We start from the raw sequence: 8,514 nt of genomic DNA, 5'->3' as shown, positions 1-8,514 counted from the left end.
TTCAAACTATTTTGAAAAATAATTTATATAAATATAAAATCCAAATAATTGTCCACGCATAAAAAACAATGGAATTTAAGATCTTGTAATGAAAAAAAATTGAAACTAATTCCCGGTTTGATGTGTTTTAAAGATGTACAGCCCATTTCTGGGCAAACCGAATGAAACTCTCCTCGTCTTGAAAGATTTGCAGCCCACCAGGGCCGATAAAGCAAGTAGGCCTTGTTTGGGTATTTCTTTAAAAAAAATAGAACTGGGCTAGCCATTTTCAGCAAGAAAAAAAACACATCTGGGCTCATGATGTGGTAAACATAAATAAAACCCTGGCTAGACGAGCCACAACCCCCGACAGCCCCGTTGTTACCCTGATCCGTCACTAAAACTAGTATAAATAACAACTGCTTGTTCCTTAAAAAAACTGCGCGACTTGCTGGGTCCCTGGTGTCAGCCGCTCGTAGTGTAATTCTCTCGTTTATTGACTACGTTGACAATGGCGTGAGCCCCAGATGTCCAACCATTAGGAGGAACTATATTTTTGGGCTTGTACTATATAGGCACTTGTTTGCATACTGCCATGACGCTAGTGGGTCCCTACTATCATCCTCGCCACGTACAGTCATCTCCTTGTTCCTATCGGCTGTTGACGGTGTTGACAATGCAAGAGAGCGGCGCACCGCTCACGGCGAGCGAACCAAGGCCGCAAGGCGGAGGACGACGGTGAGGCCTCGGACGGAACGAACAGGAGTCGTTGAAGATGCGTCGGTCTAGTCGCAAGCGGAGGGGAGTATGAGGGTTGTCTGGTTTGGGCACGGGTGCGTGTTGGGGCTGACGTCGCTGGAGAATAACAGGACATGTGGGGGAATAGAGGGAGGGACTGGCCAACGTTGGAGGGTACGTACGGTAGGGCGGCGGAGGCGCAGCCAGCCATGGGAGGCGGGAGGCGGGAGCCGACGGAGCCGACGGGGTGGTTTGGTTTGGGCGGCTAGAGGAAGAAGAAGACAAGAGATAGAAGATACACGACAGATGTTGGATGTCAATCCAACGGCTGGTAGGCAGAATCGTTTGTTGACTGGCTAGTAAGTCGACACCACCTTGGATAGACTATTTCCTTGTGGGTCCCAAATGTCAGAATCCAAATCTGTCACGGTCATGCAGCCTTTCCTATGAAAATTTACAGCCCATTTGATGTGCTAGTTCGAAATAAGTTTGTGGGTGCTGGTGGGGGCTAATCACTTGGCTTCTGTAATGCACAGTGAGCTCAAGCAGCCGGCGAGAGTGATGTTATTTCCCTTGGTTGGGATTTGTTACAATATTTCACTCTAAATTAAACGAATGGCAAGCCATTTGCCTTGTTTCAAAGAAAATATGACAGTCATAGCCGAGTTGAAAAGGGCAGGAACATCTAACTCCAGCTTACAAACTGTACAAAAGCACGAGGGTTAATTGTTCATCAGGTTTACAAAAAAACCAGATTGAAAAGGGCAACAACATCTAACTCCAGCACTGTTTTCGGCAGTCACAGTCAAATGGATCGGTCAGGTCCATAGAATGAACATCCTGGGTCGTAAAATTTACTGGATTATGACCACAATATGTTGTAAATAGAAGCCCGGCACGTTCAGAAGCTCTTTTGCCCACCTGAAACTCCTTTTTTGCTCTTCGACATACCCATCCATCAATTCAGTAAATATATGGGCTTTTGAATTGATTTTACTATTTACTAGTGTGGATGGGCTGTTTTGTCTTGGGCCCAGAGAAACAATTACTACTAGTACAGTGGAGACACTCTATAGCTACCCAAAAAAACAATTACTACTAGTATAGTGGAGACACTCTACCGCTTCTGGCTCCTCCTAGTTCATTGAAACGTCTCCCTGTACCGAATGCCGTTATACTTTTGTTCACCAACATGCGGGCCATGCAGCGCATGGGCCCAAATGCCATCCACCAAATTAGAAGGCAGTATGCAGGCGGAGAGTCACCCCGGTCGTAGCGCGGCAGTAACAAGCAGTCGTATCACAAAACCCCACCTCCCCGCAGTCTAAGTTTGACAGACGAAGCAACCATCATTTCACTCTTTGTTGAATCCCCTTCTCCCTCACCGTCTTCAAGAAAGGCAACACTCGCATCTGCCACTGTTCTTCTCTCCAAACGAAGGGAAGGTAAGCGGATCCGTGATGTTGGTATATTATCGTTTAGAGAAAAAAAGAACTTTTGCAAAGCAGTAACCGATCCTCACTCTCTTTTTTGTTTCATTGTCATTGCGATTGTGTTTTCCTTTCAGTGGTCTCCTAGTATTCGCCAGTTTCATGATGGACCAAGGAGAACCAGGCAAAGATCTGCCGATATTGGAGCAGACGCGGGAGGCTGATCCCCACGAGACAGAGAGCTCCAAGAAGATGGAGGCAACCACCGAGCCAACCCCAGATACACTCACGGCCACTACTGAGATGGTCAACGCCCCGTTTGAGGTTACAGCCCCCGTGGCACTGCAGGAGCAGTTTCCCCCCTTCGATGATGTGCCCCCCCCGCTAAGCTGCCCAAGGTGATTTCCTTCTTTGCCGATCTTGATTGTGGTTTTTCATCTAAGTATTGGTGATTTTTTTAGAAAAGGAAGTTTGTGGTGATTAATAATGCAAAATTTTATTAGCTTCGATGCCATGCTATACATAGTGGTTTAAATAACTTGTGTTTCTTATACTAAAAAGTAATTCAGAATTTGTTTCTGTTTCAATTAGAGCCCTGATGCAGACAAGGATCATGTGGTTGTACATGTCACTCGCTATGAGGCGGACGACCTGAATATACGCACTGGGAAAACAGAGTTCTTAGGCTCTTGGATCCTGGAAGCCATTTGCGGTTATACCAATGAAGAGTTGTATTACAGCCTCACTGTTGTCAGGCGTGTTGTCCAGGGTGTACTGAAGCACAAGAAGTTCAAAGCTACTCCTTCATTTGTGAGGCATACTGTTCTTGTCAAGCTTACGCAGGAAGATGACGTGGCATGCCTCCACAAAAAAGTTTATCAGTGGCAAGGCCACAAGGTTGTCTTCATGAAGGTTCACAGGATTGAGCTGCTGCGGGACGTCCTCGATGATGTTCATGGCAAGGTTCGTCTTGTGCCCAGCCCAAATTAGATCGAGGCATGAAATAGTTGCCCCAGCTAGTGTTTAATAGTAGTTTGGATTGTGTCTAATTATCCGAACCTTGCCTGTTATCGACCCCTCTAGGGCTAGTACTCTGTTTGAATCCGTTTATGGGAACTGCTGCTACTTTTGTGTGCCCGTGAATCATGTGAGAACCATCGTAATTGCTGCCGAGATAGATGCGTCCTCACTAGTTTTTTCATGAATATGGCATGGTAAGACATAAGTTGTCACGGTTTATCATACGAGTATTGTGTGTTTTGATGAAATAGAGCACTCGTTTGAGAATCGTGCGCCGATGTATACATAAGTACTTGTAAACACTGTTGGTGCTACCCCACTTGTAAGCAGTTGTGCAAAACACGGCACATTGGCTCAACTCGCTTCAACACTAGGCTATCGACCAGCTAACAATCAACAATCTGCTGTTTGACATATAAGCAACTATGTATCTTGTTACAGTGGTTCATGCAGTTAATTGAGGCCACAATGTAATAAATTCCAAACGTTCACACGCTAGTCCAGCGCTCATGTGGAACACTCACATTAAACTCGTCTTCATAAAAAACTTGAAAAGCATAAGTTAAGCAATTTTATACATCTCAATGATTCATAGAACATAACACACATATACTAGTTCACAGAAAAAGACAAAGTTGTGAGAAGGTTTACAAATCAGGAAAAAAACAAGCAAGGCTTCTCTGAGCAAAGGGCCTCCCGGCAGGCTTAAATCTCCTGGAGTTCACTCTGGTTTTTCTTGTTGCCACCATCCAGGGTTAAGTTCTCTCATTCCAGAATAACCAATTATAATTGTGGTCTCAGCTGGAATGCTGAACCGAACCATGCAGTGTACTGAGCAGCTGAAATGCTTGTGCATTCCACTAAATTTAAGCACCGCTATTTGCAGAAATAAGAAGACCACAATGCCTCTTGTCCGTGCACCTGTCCAAAAAACCGCCATGCAGCCTTGCCAGCTAGTCCTCGGTCCATGGATGAACTGGTAGAAAGTGCATTCCGGACTAGGATGCAGTTGTTTTCGCTCGTTCCTGCACTACAATCAGGAAGTAAAACGTACGAATCAGCTTCTTTTAGATTGCGTTGGTCATTCTACCTTAGTTACTACCAATGTAGGGATACCTTGAAGACGGGAGGTTAGACGACGGCAACCTGGGATAGCCATCTCATTTTGCGCAGTTATACTAAAACTGAGGTGTGTGCTTTTGATTGCGCTGATAGAAACGATACGGAGACAGACATCCTGAAACGATATGGAGACAGACATCCCTGTTTGCGCAAATACAAAATACGGTTATTTAAACAGTGACAGATATTACTACTTCCCGTGTTTCCTCTTAGAACCAAGTCCTAGATTCATGCTACAGCTTTCCCACTTTCTTCCCTGTTTGAACCAACGCTTTGAGTCGACTATATGAACTAGCTTTACTTCTAATAATAGTAGAAGTCTAGGTGGCTTTGGAATAGCAGACGGAAGTAGAAAAGGATCCACACGAAGGGAGCTGGGGCAGTAGAGCAAGGCAGGTTTCAAAGGAATATATACCTGAGGGTCGTTGGCATGTGGCAAAGACGGCGTCGGGAGGCCGCATCTTGGCCACAATACCGCAGGGAGGAAGAAGGGGTCGGAGGCCCTCCCGAGCCGGCGCTCTCTTGGAGAGAACGGCATGGCCGCTGATCGGGACGCGTGGGCAGCCGTTGGTCTCCTCCCTTGCCGCCGATGACAGCGTGAACGATGCACCTACACCCCTGCCCCGGTCGAGGTTGTCCGACCGGATTTGTGACCAACCGTGATCTGAGAGAGAGAGAGTGGCCACCTATGTGTTGCTTAGATCTGGAGAGCGTGAGAGAGTGAACGAGAGGAACACTAGTAAAGCAAGCACTAAGGCTCCTGCTTTTATATATAGTGGAGTGATTTTGTTGTACCAGCTTCAAAAAAATGCGCTCCTACGTGTACCCGCGAGTGGGTGTGAGAGAACTAGTGCGTGCGTGCACCGCTTCTCTTCGTGAGAGTAGAATATACTATGCCCAAAGAACGTTCGCCGCAAGAGTAATAGTATAAGTGTGTGACGTGTGAGCTAAAATAAAATGTGTGTGCCGTCTTTTGTTTTTTAGAAGTTCTGAGGGTAGGGTATGAAGAGCACATATGTGCGTGACGTCTACCTGCAGATAGACGGTGGGTGCGACGTGCGAGTCTGCGAGAGGACTCGGGAGAGTCGTGACTCTTGAGGTGCGTGTGCGTGAGAGAGGGGGGGCACGTATCAATGTAATGCATGTGTCCGTAAATCATTATCCGACAAACGTTCGCCACAAGCCTTTTCCTGACGAACGTCGTAAGAACCGTTAGATCAGCATCCGACAGTGTCAGTTTTGCCATGTCATTTAACAGAACAGCCACTCCTCCTACACACAAATCTTCCACGTGAGTGTTAGCAACTGCCGTATGCTCCCTTCGTTCCGAAATGCAGTGCATATAGCTTTATTGAAAATTCGAACCTCGCAAACTTTTACCAAGTTTTCGTGTACCAAATTTCACATGTAGAATACCATGTATATATCATTTCATTCATCTTCGAGAGGTAACTATAAAGATGGGTGAGGAGTCTACAAAGAAAGACCATCGTATCACCTGCAGTAATTTCAAGCATCCTTTGGTGTCGAGGAATATCATAGGAACTCTATATGATATGATTTTATAGGATTTTTCCTTTAGAGCCAATTGGTTCATAGGAATAGATTCATATACTCCATATTTCAAAGGAAATAAACATGATATCGTTTCTATAGCTTTAGAGCCACTTGGTTCATATGAATGGATTCCTATACTCCCTTAATTTCAAGGGAAAATAAACATTAGCGTATATTCAATAGAAAAGTTCCTATGATATGAACCAAATTACATCTCTTTTCTAATGCCTCCTCATAGGAATTGAGATACATGTCATCTCTAGATTCAATAGAAAAGTTCCTATGATGTGAACCAAATGACATCTCTTTTCCAATCCCTACTCATAGGAATTGAGATGCTCCATGTCATCTCTTTCCCTACAACTTCCATGTATACATCTTCTATTCCTAAATAGATAGTACAACCCACTAGTAGCTTTTTTCCCAAAACATGCAACTATGGCACAAAAACTATATAGTGTGCCAATAACTTTGAAAGATGGTCGCTGGATGAAGCTAACCCGACAGTGCAGAGATAGGCAAATCCGAGCACTACTGGCCATTGGATATCATCAACATTCCACCATATCTGCCACATGTACAATTTAGAAGACTCCATGGTTGAACTTAAGCATAATGCACAAACCTCAAAACACAAGCACTTCTCCTTTGTTCTAGAATCTTCTGTATCATAATTGATTTTTTTCTAAATGAATTGACATTATTTGTTTTTTACTTTATGATTTACAATGCACAACCCCATGAATCTTAACATTTTTATAAAACTAATTGATTTTGAATTAGATGAACTATAAGAACTAAACGAACATCTACATCATGCATATATGACTCAAAGCTTTACATGCTATAGTGTGTATTTATTCATAATTTGGTTTCGAAATAGCATGCATTCAATACATGTGTACCTTACTAGTTTTGAGTAGAGTAGCAAATTTCATGCGGCCCCGGGTATATCAAAATGCAGGGCCCATGCATCATTGCCTTTCGGTCGAACCTACGTCCACAATTTTTTGTACGTACTATATCTCCACTGGTCCCCGAACCCAAAATGCTGCCTCGTTCCCGTAAAACCAAGTGGCCCACACATATTTAAGGCGTCGACTCGAACCCGTTTACTACGACGTGGCCCCGCACGCCGTAGTACTCCTACAAACCCTACCACCACACTCATCATCGGTTTTCTTCAACAGGACGAGGGAGAAGCCGATTTGTAGTGGAGGCACTTTCAAAAAAAGGATCTGTAGTGGAGACCCCTACCCTAGGGTGCCCTAGGTAGCTGCCGCACGCATCATTGTTTTCCCTTTTCTTTATGCTCTTGCACCCTAGAGTGAAATGATGGTTGCTTCGTCCATCCAGCTTAATGCGGGAAAGGTGGGGCTTTGTGATTTGACCCCTCATCGCTCATTTTCTACTACTATGGCGCTACGACCGGGGTGCCTCCAATTCCAACCGCTGCTCCAAACTGTAATTTGGTGCATCGCACGTGGAACAAGACGGTGGATGAGCCACATGTTGGCCAAAGGGGTCCTGTTAAGTGTGTCGCCATTTTGTGTGCGGACTGACCCTGCTTGAGTTGCTATGCCAACACGATAGGAGCAGCCTACCACTTGGTTTTGCTCCTTGGTGAATCCCGACTATATTGATCTAAAAAGATACATGCTGAACTACCCTCTCCATCTCGGTTTTTTTATTTTTAGGCGTCTCAGTTTATAGGGCCTGCACGTAGTTCTAGGTCATCCATTTGACTAACTAAATATGAGTTACTATGTCACAAAAAGTATATCATTGGATTCTTAAGCGGATGTAGTTGTATTTAAAAGTCGAGGGCGGGGCTTTTCCTGCACGGTAGGTGGGGCAGTTCCACCTAGTCGGTTCGACAGAGACGCGAGAAGACGAGGGAGTAGGCTACTGCAAACGTAGGGTTGTGTGATTTGACAGTAAGTTACTGCTAGATAGGTGGGGCCCCGTGATTTGACTTGCCATTATCATTTTAACTGCGGCGCTACGACCGGCACGAGTCTCCCGATTCCTGACCACCTCCATATAGGTGCCTCTCCCAATGCTCCACCATGTAGTAGAGGTTGGCTCTTGCATGAGAGCCCACTTCTCCACTTTTTCCTTGCCTCTCTTTCCTCCACATATGCAAAAATGCCATGTAAAGCGCACTATTGTACTTACTTTTACTTGCTCCTACAGGTTCTTAAGCTTGCCACATAGGCATAAAGTCTGATGTGGCAAGTTAATCAAGCAGAGAGAGACTAGTTTGGTGACCCAAGGAAGAAATGGTGCTAAGCGCGTGTACCTAGGTGAAAAGACAATTTTGAGTCTATAGCTAATTAAATGAAGCAAACTTAGCAACACCATTTCATTGGAAGAGGTCACTCCTTAGCAAATGCAATAAATACTAGTACTCCATGTGTCCCATAATATAAGAACGTTTTTGGCACTACACTAATGTCAAAAACGTTCTTATATTATGGGACGGAGGGAGTACGAAGAAAGAGATAGAGAGGAGTAAAAAATACACTTATAGCCAACCTTATAGCCAACCTTGTTGTAGTATGAGTGACTAAGTGATGACTATGTATGACATGCCAACATCAGATAGCCTAACGCACCGTGTTAAATCTCTAAGGGCGCGAGCAACGCGATGGTCGTGGTAGGCGCG

The sequence above is a fragment of the Triticum dicoccoides genome, chromosome 7A (assembly GCF_002162155.2).
Source record: "Triticum dicoccoides isolate Atlit2015 ecotype Zavitan chromosome 7A, WEW_v2.0, whole genome shotgun sequence".
NCBI lineage: Eukaryota > Viridiplantae > Streptophyta > Magnoliopsida > Poales > Poaceae > Triticum > Triticum dicoccoides.
Note: the sequence above shows the minus strand (reverse complement) of the source record.